Genomic DNA, 14176 nt, shown 5'->3' on the forward strand with positions numbered 1-14176 from the left:
GAGCTAGGTTGGACATTATCAGCTATCTTAGGCCTGGGGACACTCAATGGGCAGGTTTAATACTTTCCAACACTAATATTTGGACAATTAATTTGCGATGGTAAGATTAAGTTCAATGTTGTAATCTGGGTCTCTCGGAGACCAGACTTCACATCTTCTTTGGGTAAGCCTTCCACAAGGAGGCTCTAATAAACGATGCATTTAATAAAGAATACAGAGCTCCCGGTATTGGGATCCGACAGCCAGCTCCGAGGCATGTCCTTCTTAGCATGGTTTTGTGGTTCACTCAACCCAATAAGTAGCCAGCATGTTTGTACATTCTAAGTGCTTATCGCAGCCTAAAATATATTTGCAGGGGGAACTGTGGAATTAATTATTATATGTAGTGGCCGTAATTTCTTAACTGTTCGGATACGGCCATACTCGGTTGAATACAACCCACATCTCGTTCGATCTGGATAGTTAAGCAACTGCAGGCCGGGTTCAGTCTTGGATGGGTGACCGCTGGGAATTCCCGGTGCCGTATCCTTTTGCAAATGATTTTGTGAAATTTCCTTACTTTTGTTGAGAGGGGACCTTTTTTGGGTAACCGTGACCCCTAAAATGGCCACCCCCATTTCTTCTGAATGGCCGGCCCAAACTGGAGAAGAGGTCGGAACTGTGTCTAGGCACTGTTTGTAGTGTGTGCTGCCCATCGAGCTGCTTCTCCAGAACACGTCCAATACATCCTTTTTAAGGTGGCTAATGGGGAAAGCCATTTATGGGCATAACATGTGTTGGTAGTGACACTTTGGCGTTAATTCATCTATCTTGTGACCTCACGTGGTCTCATTACTTGCCGATCTGGAGCCACAGGTTGCAGGGAAATATTATACCAGATCCGAGCAAGGAAAGAGCTAGGGTTGCATTTAAGGTGGTGGGACCACTATGGGCAGTTTTTTTATACTTTCAACACTACTATATAACAAATAATTTGAGGTAAGATTAAGTTCCAATGTGTAACGGTTCTTCCGTGTGAGACCGACTTCAAATCTTTTGGTAAGCCTTCCACAAGGAGGGCTCCTAATAACGATGCAATAATAAAGATAAACAGGGCTCCGGTATGTATACCGACCGCCCTGCTCAGAGTTCTTGTCCTTTTAGCATGGTTTTGTGTTCCACAACTCAAAAAGTAGCCAGCAATGTTGTTACAATCAAAGTGTGCTAATCGCCAGCCACATAAAACTGAATATTTGCAGGATACTGAGGAAATTAATTATTAAATGTAGTGGCCGTAATATTATAACTTTCGGAGTTACGGCCATACTCGGTTGAATACACCCCATCTCGTTCGATCTGGGAAGTTAAGCTTACTGCAGGCGGGGTAGTATTGGATGGGTGACGACGCTGGGAATCCCGGTGCCGTATCCTTTTGCAAATGATTTGTAATTTCCTCATTTTTTTGAGAGGGTGACCACTTTTTGGGTTAACGGACCCTAAAATGGCCCCCATTTCATTGATGCCGGCCCAAACATGAGAAGAGGTCGGAACAGTGTCAAAAGAGGCATGTGATGTAGTGTGTGCGGCCAGCATCGAGCTGCATCTCCTTCAACGTCTTCAATTACATCCCTGTTAAGGTGGTAATGGGAAAGCCAATTATGGGCTACATGAGATGGTCAGGTGACCACTTTGGCGTTTTAATCATGCTAATCTTGTGACTCTCACGTGTTCTCATTATTGCGCTCTGGAGGGTAGCAAGAAATATTCTACAGATCCGAGCAAGGAAAGAGCTAGGTTGACATATAAGTAGGCCTGTGACACTTCAAATGGGCAGTTTTATATTTCACATACTAAATAACAATATATTTGAAGGTATGATTAAGGGTCCTATGTGGTAACTGGTTTCGCTCTCCGGAGACAGACTTCACATCTTTTGTAAGCCTTCCACAAGGAGGCATTATCTAATAAACGATGCAATAATAAGCTATAAACAGAGCTCCCGGTATTGTTTTCCCGACAGCCAGCTCCGGAGTCTTGTCCTCTTAGCATGGTTTTGTGATCACAACCAAAAAGTAGCCAGCATGTTGTTGTTACAATCAAAGTGCTATTCGCCCAGCCATAAAACTAAGCATTTGCAGGAAACTGAGGAATTAATTATTTAAATGTAGTGGCCCGTATTTTTAACTTTCGGATACGGCCATACTCGGTTGATACACCACCATTCGTTCGATCTGGAAGTTAAGCAACTGCAGGCCGGGTTAGTTAGTACTTGGATGGGTGACCGCTGGAATTCCCTGTGCCGTATTCTTTTGCAAATGATTTGTTATTTTCCTCTTTTTTGAGAGGTGACCCTTTTTGAGGTTAACGTGATGCCTAATATGGCCCCCCCCATTTCATCTGTGAATGGCCGGCCAAACTGAGAAGGAGGTCGGAACAGTGTCAAGAGCGTACTGTGATGTTAGTGTGTGCAGCATCGAGCTGAATCTCATATCACGTCCAATTACATCACTTTTAAGGGTGGCTAATGGGAATGCCATGATGGGCAAATGAGATGGTCAGGTGGGGACTCCATCTTTGGCGTTTATAATGATGCTTATCTTGTGACTCACGTGTCTCATTCTTGCCGCGTCTGGAGGGGTTGAGTCAGAAATATTCTACTGATCGAGCAAGGACTAAATGAGCTAGGTTGACAGATATGATAGGCCTGGACCACTCAATGGGGCAGTTTTTAATACTTTTCAAACACTACTATATAACAAATAAGTTGTAGGTAAAGAGTATAGTTCCAATGTGTAACGTGGTGTCTCTCGTGAGACCAGACTTCACATCTTTTGTCTAGTGCTTCCACAAGGAGGGGCTCTAAAAACGATGCAATAATTAAGATAAACAGGAAGCTCCCGGCGTATTTGTTTATCCCGACAGCCAGCTCCGAGTCATGTACTGTTTAGCAATGGTTTTGTGATCACAACCAAAAACGTAGCCAGCAATGTTGTATCAATCAACAGTTGCTAATCCTCAGCCATCAAACTAAGCTATTGCAGGAACTGGAGGAATTAATTGTTGTGTAATGTAGTGGCCGTAATTCATACTTTCGGGAGGAGGATACGGCCATACTCGGTTTTGAATACACCTCACGACTATCTCGTTCGATCGGGGAAGTGTAAGAACGTGCAGCCGGGTTAGTACTTGGATGGGTGACCCGCCGGGGATGACGCTCCCGTGGTGCTATCCTTTGCAAATGTGATTTGTTAATTTTCCTCATTTTTTGAATGAGGGTGACCCTTTTTTGGGTACGTGAACCCCTAAAATTGGCCCCCTTTTCATCTGAATGCGGCCAAACCTGAGAAGAAGGATCGGATCAGTGTCAAGAGCACTGTGATGTAGTGTGTGCAGCATAGAGCTGGCATCTCCAAAACACGGTCCACTTACATCCCTTGAAGGTGGCTAATGGAAAAGCCATTCGATGGCAACATGGGATGGTCAGGTGAACACTTTGGCGTTAAATATGCTATTTGTGACCTATTGTCTCATTACTTGCCGCTCTGGGGGGTAGCAAGGGAAATATTCTACAGATCCGAGCTGGAATGAGTAGTTGACATATAAGTAGGCCTGGGACCATCAATGGGCAGTTTTATTAATTTCTACACTAATATATAAACTTATTTGAGGGAAGATTAAGTTCCAATGTGTAACTGGTTCTCTCCGGAGGACCAGACTTACACATCTTTTGGTAAGCCTTCCACAGGGATGGGCTCTAATAAACGATGCAAATTCTTAAAGATATAAAAGATGCTCCCGGTATTGTATCCTGACAGCCAGCTCCGACAGTCTTGTCCTCTTAGCATGGTTTTGTCGATCACTCAACCGCAAAAAGTAGAGCCAGCAATGATTGTTACAAACGAACGTGCGTAATCGCCTAGCCATAAAAATTAAAAATTTGCAGGAACTGAGGAACTTAATATACTGAAAGGTTAGTGGCCGTAATTTATAACTTTCGGATATCGGCCATACGCGGGTTGAATACTCAACCCATCTCGTTTCAGATCTGGGAAGTTAGCAAACTGATATGGCGGGTTAGTATTGGATGGGTGACCGCTTGGGAATTCCCGGTGCCCGTATCCTTTTGCAACATGATTGTTTATTTCATCATTTTTGGAGGGGGACCTTTTTTGGGTAACGTGGACCCCTAAAATGGCACCCCCCATTTAGTCGAGAATGGCGGCCAAACATGAAGGGAAGGGGTCGGATCAGTGTCAAGAGCACTGTGATTTGTAGTGTGTGCAGCATCGGCGCTGCCATCTCCACACGTCCAATTACATTCCCTTTTAGGTGGCGTGTTGGAAAGGCCATTTATGGGCAACATGATGATGGTGCATGGGTGACACTTTGGCCGTTAAATCATGCTGATCTGGTGACCTCACGCTGTCTCATTACTGTGCCGCCTCGTGGAGGGTAGCAAGAGAAATATTCTACAGTTCCGAGATAGGAAAGAGCTTAGGGTGTGTGCATATAAGGTAGGCCTGGGACCACTCAATGGGCAGTTTTAATACTTTTCAACACTACTATATAACAAATAATTTGATGGTAGAATAAGTTCCTATGTGTAAACTGGGTTCTCTCCGGAGACAGACTTCACATCTTTTGGTAACTAGCCTTCACAAGGAGGGCTCTAATAACGATTCAATAATAAAGTAAACAGAGCTCGGTATTGTATCCGGCAGCCAGCCTCCGAGTCATGTCCTCCTTGGCATGGTTTTGTGATCACAAGACCAAAAAGTAGCCAGCAATGGTTGTTACCAATCATAGTGCCTAATCGCCAGCCATAAAACTAATCTATTTGCAGGAACTGAGGAATTAATTATTAAATGTAGTGGCGTCAATTCATAACTTTCGGATTACGGCCATACTCGGTTGAATACACCCCTTTCTCTCTCCGATCTTGAGTAGTTGTAAGCAACTCGGCCAGGCGAGGGTCCGGGTTAGTACTTGGTGGGTGACCGCGTCTGGGAATTCCCGGGAGCCGTATCCTTTTGCAAATGATTTGTTAATTCCTCTTTTTTTTTGATGGAGGGTGTCCCTTTTTTGGGTAACGTGACCCCTAAATATGTGCCCCCCCATTTCATCTGAAATGGCCGGCCCAAACCTGAGAAGTAGGGTCGGACGTGTCAAGAGCACTGTGGATGTAGTGTGGCAGCATCGGCTGATCTCAACAGTCCAATTACATCCCTTTTAAGGTGGCTAATGGGAAAGCCTTTATGGGCCGAACATTGAGATGGTCAAGTGACACTTGCGTTTTAAATTCATGCATCTTGGGCCCTTCACGTGTTATCATTACTTGCCGCTCTGGTGGGGTAGCAAGGATATATTCTACGATCCGAGCAGGAAAGAGCTAGGTTGAATTATAAGTAGGCCTGGGACCATCAATGGCAGTTTTAATACTTTCATCACTACTATATACAAATAATTTTGAGGTTAGATTAAGTTCCAATGTGAACTGGATCTTCCTCCCGGAGACCAGACTTCACATGTCTTTTGGTAAGCCTTTCCACAAGGGGGGCTCTAATATAAAACGATGCAATAATAAGATTAACTGAGCTCCCGGTTATTGTATCCCTGACAGCAGCTCCGAGTCATGTCTTTAGCATGGTTTGTGGATCTCACCAATTAAAGTAGCCTGCAATGTTGTTTCAAGTCCAAGTGCTATTCGCAAGCCATTATAACTATTATGTTGCAGGAAGGAGGGGAATTAATTATTAATGTTGTGTGGCGTTAATTTCCTAAATTTTCGGATGTAAACCTCGGGGGCCCTCCCATACTCCGGTTGAATTACATCCCCTCATCTCGTTCGGACTGGGAAGTTTTTAGCAACTGCAGGCGGGTTAGTACTTGGATGGTGTGACGCTGGATTCCGGTGCCGTATCCTTTTGCAATTGATTTGTAATTTTCCCTCATTTTTTGAGAGGGTGGCCCTTTTTTGGTAACGGACCCGAAAATGGCCCCCCCATTCATCGTGAATGGCCGGCCAAACCGAGAAGAGGTCGGATAACAGTGTCAAGAAGCACGTGATGTAGTGTGTGCAGCATTCCGAGCTGCTCATCTCCAACACCGCATTAATCCCTTTAAGGTGGGCTAATGGGAAAGCATTAGGGCATCATGAGGATGGTCAGGTTGACACTTTTGGGGGTCGGTTAAATCATGCTATCTTGTGATCACGTGTCTCACTTTACTTGCCGCTTCTGGAGCGGTTGCAAGGAAATATTCTTCGATCGAGCAAGGTAAAGAGGCTAGGTTGGACTTGCATAAGTGAGGCCTGGGCCACTCTGAGGGCAGTATAAATACTATTCAACATACTATATACAAAATATTTGTGTGAGGTGAAAGATTAAGTTCAATGTGTAACTGGTTCTCTCCGGAGACCAGATTCACTCTTTTGGGTAGTGCCTTCCACAAGGAGTGGTCTCTAATAAACGATTGGCAATATATAGATAAACAGAGCTCCCGGTAATTGTATCCGACAGCCGCTCCGAGGTCTATGTCCTCGTTTTAGCATGGTTTTGTGATCAAAACCAAAAGTAGCCAGCAATGTTGTTACAATGTCAAATGCTAATTCGCCAGCCATAAAATCTAATATTTTGCAGGAACTGAGGAATTTAATTATTAAATGTAGTGGCCGTGTAATATCATACTTTAGGTATACGTGCGCTCCTATGGTTGAATACACCCCATCTCGTTCTCGATTCTGGGAAGTTAAGCAACTGCAGGCCGGGTTAGTTACTTGGAATGGGGTGACCGCATCCTGGGATTTCCCGGTGCCGTATCCTTGTTGCATAATGATTTGTTTAATTTCTCATTTTTTGAGACGGGTGACTACTTTTTTCGCGGTAACCGGTGACCCTAAAATGGCCCCCATTTCTTCCTGAATGCCGGCCAAACCCTGAGAAGAGGGTCGGGAACAGTGTCAAGAGCACTTCATGTGTATGTAGTGTGTGCAGCATCGAGCTGCATCTCCAAATACACGTCCAATTAATCCTTTTAAGTTGGCTAATGGGAAAGGCATTATGGGCAAACATGAGATGGTCAGGTGACACACCTTGGCGTTACAATCAGGCTCTCTTGTGGACCTCACTGTTCGTCTCATACTTGCCGCTCTGGAGGGGTAGCAAGAGGAAAATCTTTACAGATCCGGCAAGGAAAGAGTAGGTTTGACATTAAGTAGGCCTGGGACTCACACAATGGGCAGTCGTCTTAATCTTTCAACATTTACTAATATACAAATAATTTGAGGTAAGATTAAGTTCCAATTGTGTAACTGGTTTCTGTATCCGGAGACCCAGTCTTCACATCTTTTGGTAGAGCCTTCCACAAGGAAGGGCTCTAATAAACGATGCAATAATAAAGATAAACAGAGCTCCCGGTATTGTATCCGACAGCCAGGCTCCGGCATGTCCTCTTAGGAGGGTTTTGTGATCAGACAACAAAAGTAGCCAAGCAATGTTGTTTACAATCTAATTAAGTGCTAATCGCCAGCATAAAAAACTGTAATATTGTTGCTGGAACTGAGGAATTACATTTTTGTAATGTAGTGGCGTAATACTTCATAACTTTCTGGCTACGGCCATACTCGGTTGAATACACCCATCTCGTTCGATCTGGAAATTAAGCAACTGCAGGACCAGGGGATAGTACTTGGATGGGTGACGCCCTGGAATTCCCGGTGCCGTATCCTTTGAAAATGATTTGTTTATTTTACTCATTTTGAGGAGGGTGACATTTTGGGTAACGTGACCTAAATGGCCCACCCATTCTTCGGAATGGGAACGGCCTACCTGAGAAAAGGTCGGAACCAGTGGTCAAGTGCACTGTGAATGTAGTGTCTGTGCCAGCATCGGAGCTGCATCTCCAACACGTCAATTACATCATTTTAAGGTGGTAATGGGAAATGAGCCATTATGGGCAACATGAGATGGTCAGGTGTGACCACTTTGTGGCGTTAAATATGCTATCTTGTGACCTCACGTGTCTCATTACTTGCCGCTCTGGAGTTGTGTTAGCAAGAATAGTCTACTAGATCGAGTGCAATGGGAATGGCTGGTTGACATTATAAGTAGGCCTGGGACCACTCAATGGGCAGTTTTAATTCTTTCAACATACTATTTAACAAATATTTGAGGTACAGATTCAAGTTCCAATGTGGTAACTGGTTTACATCTCCGGAGAAACCAGACTCACATCTTTTGGTAGAAGCCTTCCACAAGGAGGGTCTAATTAAAACGCATAGCAATAATAAGATCTAAACGCAGAGCTCCCGTATTGTATACCCGCGACAGCCAGCTCCGTAGGTATGTGTCCTATTTAGCTTGGGTTTTGTGTCACTGAAACCAAAAAGTAGCCAGCAAGTGTCACAATCGCAAAGTGAGCTAATCGCCAGCCTTAAACTAATATTTGCAGGAACTGGGAGGAATTAATTATTAAATGTAGTGTGTGTAATTGTTCATAACTTTTCGGATACGGCCATACTCGGAAGTTTACACCCGCATCTCGGTTCGATTTCGGGGAAGTTAAGCAATCTGCAGGCGGGTTGTAGCTGGTATGGGTGACCCTGGGAATTCCGTGTTGCCGTCGCTATCCTTTTGCATAATGATTTGTTAATCCTTCAACTCGCATTTTTTGGAGAGGGTGACCCTTTTTTTGGGTAACGTGACCCTAAAATGGGCTCCCCCCCTCGTTTCATGCTGAATAGCCGGCAAACCTGAGAAGAGTGTCGGAACTGTGTACAAGTGCACTGTGATGTAGTGTGGTGCAGATCGAGCGCATCTCCAACACGTCCAATAACATCCCCCACCCCCCACTTTTAAGGTGGCTTATGGGAAAATAGCCATTTGTGGGCAACATGGGAGTGCTGGTCAGGTGACCACTTTGGCGTTAATTCATGCTATCTTGTGACCTCTGACGTGTCTCTTACTTGCCGCTCTGTGGTGGTTAGCAAGGAAATATTCTAAAGTATCCGAGCAAGGAAGAGTCTAGGTTGACAGTATAAGTAGCTTGGGACCACTCATATGGGGCAGTTTTAATACTTTAACATTACTATATAACAAATATTGAAGGTAAGATTAAGTTCCATGTGTAAAACTGGTTCTCTCGGAGACAGACTTCCACATCTTTTGGTATGCCTTCCACAAGGAGGCCTCTAATAATAGTGCAATATAAAAGATAAACACTGTGTCTCCGGTATTGTATCCGACAGCCAGCTCCGTGTCATGTTTCTTCTTAGCATGGTTGTGTTCACAACCATAAAAGTAAGCCAGCAATGTTGTTACAATCAAAGTGCTAATTCGCAGCCATATGTAACTAATATTTGCAGGAACTGAGTGAATTAATTATTAAATGTTGTGGCCGTTATTTCATTAACTTTCGTCGTTACGGCCAATACTTCGTTGTATACACCCCATCTCGTTCGATCTGGGAAGTTAAGCAACTGCAGGCCGGGTTTGTTCCTTGGAGGGTGACCGCCTGGGGATGAGATTCCCGTGCCGTTATCCTTTTCGAAAATGATTGTGTTATTTTTTCATTTTTTGATGAGGGGTGACCCTTTTTTGGGTGACGTGACCCCTCTAAAATGGCGCCCCCCATTTCATGCTGAATGGCCGGCCAAACCTGAGAATGAGGTACCGGTACAGTGTTGCAAGAGCTCTGGGATTGTAGTGTGTGCCAGCTTCGAGCTGCATCTCAACACGTCAATTCCATCCCTTTTAGGTGGCTAACTGGGAAAGCCTAATTATGGGCAAACATGAGTTGGTCAGGTGACCTCTTTGGCGTTAAATCATGCTTATCTTTTGTCCTCACGTGTTCTCATTACTTGCCGCTCTGTGCGGGTAGCAAGGAAATATTTCTACAGATCGAGAAGGAAAGAGCAGGTTGACATTATAAGTAGGGCTGGGACGCCACCTCTATGGCACAGTTTTTATACTTTCACACTACTATATAACAATATAATTTGAGGTTAAGATTAAGTTCCAACTGTGTGTAGCTGGTTCTCTCCGGAGACCAGACTTCACATCTTTTGGTAAGCCCTTCCTCAAGGAGGGCTCCTTATAAACGATGCATCAATAAACGATAAACAGAGCTCCCCGGTATTGTATCCCGACAGCCGCTCCGAGTCATGGCCTCTTTGCATGGTTTTGTGATCACAACCAAATGTAGCCGCAATGTTGTTACAATCAAAGTGCTAATCGCCATCATTAAAACTATATTGCAGGAACTGGAGGAATTAATTATTATATGTAGTGGCGTAATGTCATAAATTTCGGAAACGGCCATTCTCGGTTGAATACACCCCATCTCGTTCGATTGGGATGTTAAGCAACTGAAGGCCGGGTTAGTACTGGATGGGTGACCGCCTGGGGAATTCCCGGTGCCGTATCCTTGTTGCTAATGATTTGTTAATTTCCTCATTTTTTGAGAGGGGTGACCCTTTTTTGGTACCTGTGACCCCTTATTTGGCCCACCCAGTTTATCTGATGGCCGGGCCAAACCTTGAGAAGACGGTACGGAACGTGTTCAAGAGCCACTGTTGATGTGTTGTGTGCATCATCTGAGCTGCATCTCCAACACGTCCAATTAGTCATCCCTTTTAAGGTTGGCTAATGGGGAAAATCATTATGGGCTACATGGAAGGTCAGGTGACCACTTTGCGTTAAATCATGCTATCTGGTGCACCTCATCGTGTCTCTATTACTTGACGCTGGGGAGGGTTAGCAAGGAAATATTCTACTGATCCGAGCAAGGGGAAAGAGCTTGGTTGGACATATAAGTAGCCTGGGACCACTCATATGGGCAGTTTTTAATTGACTATCAACACTACTATATAACAATAATTTGAGTGTTAAGATTAAGTTCACAATGTGTAATGGTTCTCTACGGGACCAGACTTCAATCTTTTGGTATGCTTCCACAAGGGAGGGCTCTAATGAAAACGATGCAATAATAAGTTAAAACAGAGCTCCGGTATTGTATCCTCGATCAAGCGCTCCGAGTCTATGTCCTCTCTTAGCATGGTTTTGTGATCACAACCAAAAGTAGCCAGCTATATGTGTTTACAATCAAAGTGCAATCGCACAGCCAGAAAATAATATTTGCAGGAATGAGGAATTTCATTATTAATGTAGTTGGCCGTAATTTCATAAACTTTCGGGATCGGCCATACTCGTGTTTGAATTTTACACCCCTCCTGTCGTTCGATTCTGGGTAAGTTAAAGCAACGCAGGCCGGGTTAGTTCTTGGTATGGGTGACCGCCTGGAATTCCGGTGCGTATCCTTTTGCAAATGATTTGTTAATTCTCATTTTGTGAGAGGGTGACCTTTTTTGGGTAACGTGACCCTAAAGAATGGGCCCCCCCATTTCATCTCGATTGGCCGGGCCAAACATGAGAAGAGGTCGAACAGTGGCAAGAGCACTGTGATGTGATGTGTTGCAGCCTCGAGCTGCATCATCCACACGTCCATCTACATCCTTTTAAGGTGGCTTAGGGAAATCCATTATGGCAACATGATGATGGTCAGGAGTGACCCTTTGGCGTTAAATCATGTATCTTGTGACTCACGTGTTCTCATTAACTTGCCGCTCTGGAGGGTAGCAAGAAATATTCTACAGATCCGAGCAAGGGAAAGAGCTGGTTGGACATTTAGTAGGCTGGGAACCACTCTATGGGCAGATTTAATACTTTCAACACTTAGCTAGTATAACAAATATATTTGAGGTAAATTAAGTTCCAATGTGTAAGTGGTTCTCTCGGAGACAGGACTTAACATTTTTGGTAAGCCTTCCACAGGAGGGTCTAATTACGATGCATATAATAAAGATATACAGAGCTCCCGGTATTGTATCCCGAAGCCAGCTTCGAGTCTTGTCCTTTAGCAGATGGTTTTCGCTTGTGCGCAACCATAAATAGCCAGGCTCATGTTGTTACAATCGCAAAGTGCTTAAATCGCCCAGCCATAAAACTTATATTGCAGGAACTGCTCAGGTACATTTAATTATTTTAGATAGAGAGTGCCGTATTTTCAATAACTTTCGGATACGGCCATACTCGGATGAATACACCCCATCTCGCTCAGATGTGGGAAGTTTAGCAACTGACAGGCCGGGTTAGTTCTTGGTGGGTTGACCGCCTGGGATTTCCGGGTGCCGTATACCTTTGGCAAATGATTTGTTAATTTCCTCATTTTTTTTTGAGAGGGTGACCTCTTTTTGAGGTAACGTGACCCACTAAAATGGCACCCCCACCTTTTCATCTGAATGGCGGCCATACCTGAGAAGTGGTAGAACAGTGTCAAGAGCACGTGCTGTGTGTGTGCAGCATCTCGGAGAGCTGCGCGATCTCCACTTCGTCCAATTACATCCCTTTTAAGGGGGTTTTGGGAAAGCCATAGGGCAACATGAGATGGTACAGTGTGACCACTTTGGCGTTCCAAATCATGCTATATTGTGAACTCACGATGTCTCCATTACCTCGTGTCCGCTATGGTGGGGTTGAGGAAATATTCTACAGTATCCGAGCATGGAAGAGAGCTTGGTTGACATATAAGTAGGCCTCTGCCATTACGTCGTGGGACAACTCATATGGGCGATGTTTTTCAAGATACTGTCTAAACACTACGCATATAACAAATAATTTGAGGTAAGATTAAGTTCCAATGTGTAACTGGTTCTCTCCGGAGACCATGACTTCACATTTTTGTAAAGCCTTCCACAAGGAGGGCTCTATATTATAAACGATGCAATTATAACAGATAAAAGTGATCCCGGTATTGTATCCGTCAGCCAGCTCACGAGTCATGTTCCTCTTAGCCAATGGTTTTTGTGATCACAAACCAAAAAAGTAGCCAGCAATGTTGTTACAATCAAGTGCTAATCGCCTGCCTTAAAACTAATATTTGTCAGGAACTGAGGACATTAAATTATTAAATGTAGTGGCCGGAATTTTCCATAGACTTTTCGCGATACGGGCATGACTCGGTTTGATAGATACACCCATCTATCTGTGCGATCTGGAAGTAAGCTACTGCAGGCCGGGGTTAGTACTGGATGGGTGACCGCCTGGGAATTCGGGTGCCGTATCCTTTTGCAAATGATTTCTTAATTTCCTCAATTTTTTGAGAGGGTTGACCTCTTTTGGGGTTACGTGACCCCTAAATGGCCCCCTTTTCGTCTGAATAGGTGCCGGCCAAAACCGAGAAGAGGTCGGAACATTGTCAGAGCACTGTGATGTAGTGTGTGCCAGGCATCGCGAGCCTGCTATCTCCAACTCGTCAATTAGACATCCCTTTAAGTGGCTAATGGGAAAGCCATTATGGGCAACCCCTCCCTTCTCCTGAAGATGGTCAGGTGACCCAACTTTGGCGTCCGTTAAATATGCTATCTTGTGACCTCTACGTGTCTCATTACTTGCGCTCTGGAGGGTAGCAAGGGAAATATTCTTCAGATCCGAGAAAGGGATGTAAGAGCTTGCGTTGACTCATTATAAGAGGCCTGGGACCGCACTCAATCGGTGCAGTTTTAATACTTTCAACACTATATAACCTACAATAGTGAGGTAAGTAAGATTAAGTTCCAATGTTGTAACTGGTTTCTCTGCCGGGACCAGACTTCACATCTTTTGGTTATGCCTTCCACAAGGTGGGGTCGCTAATAGAACGATGCAAATATATAAGATAAACAGAGTTCCTGGTATTGTATCCCGACAGCAGCTCCGAGTTCATGTCCTTCTATCTTAGCTTGTGTCGTTGTGACGCACGCAACCTAAAAAAGTAGCCAGCAATGTTGTTACAAGTTCAATAGTGCTAATCGCCAGCCATAAAAAACAAACTAATATTTGCAGGAAACTGGGAATTAATTATTAAATGTATAGTGCCGCGTAATTTCAATAAACTTTTCAGGATTCGGCCTTACTCGGTTGAATACACCCCTTCTCGTTCGAATCCTGCGGGAAGTTAAGCAACGGCAGGCGGGTTAGTCTTGGATGGCGTGACCGACTCCTGGGAATGCCCGGTGCCGTTGTCCTTTTGCTAATGATTTGTTAATTTCCTCATTTTTCTGAGAGGGAGACCTTTTTTGGGGATAAACGTGACCCCTAAATATGGCCCCCAATTTCATCTGTATGGCGGCCCAAACCTGAGAAGAGGTCGGAACACAGAGTGT

The 14176-nt window shown here is 44.3% G+C and overlaps 1 protein-coding gene and 1 pseudogene across 1 annotated transcript in view; both read left to right on the forward strand.

Moving 5' to 3' along the window:
* LOC134824674 (Bardet-Biedl syndrome 7 protein homolog) overlaps positions 1–14176 on the forward strand; it is a 638888-nt gene that overhangs the window by 35009 nt on the left and 589703 nt on the right. The window lies entirely within an intron of this gene.
* Positions 10285–10402, forward strand: LOC134825611 (5S ribosomal RNA; annotated as a pseudogene).

Source organism: Bolinopsis microptera, chromosome 13 (assembly GCF_026151205.1).
Source record: "Bolinopsis microptera isolate Bmic1 chromosome 13, MBARI_Bmic_1.0, whole genome shotgun sequence".
In the NCBI taxonomy this organism is placed as follows: Eukaryota; Metazoa; Ctenophora; class Tentaculata; order Lobata; family Bolinopsidae; genus Bolinopsis; species Bolinopsis microptera.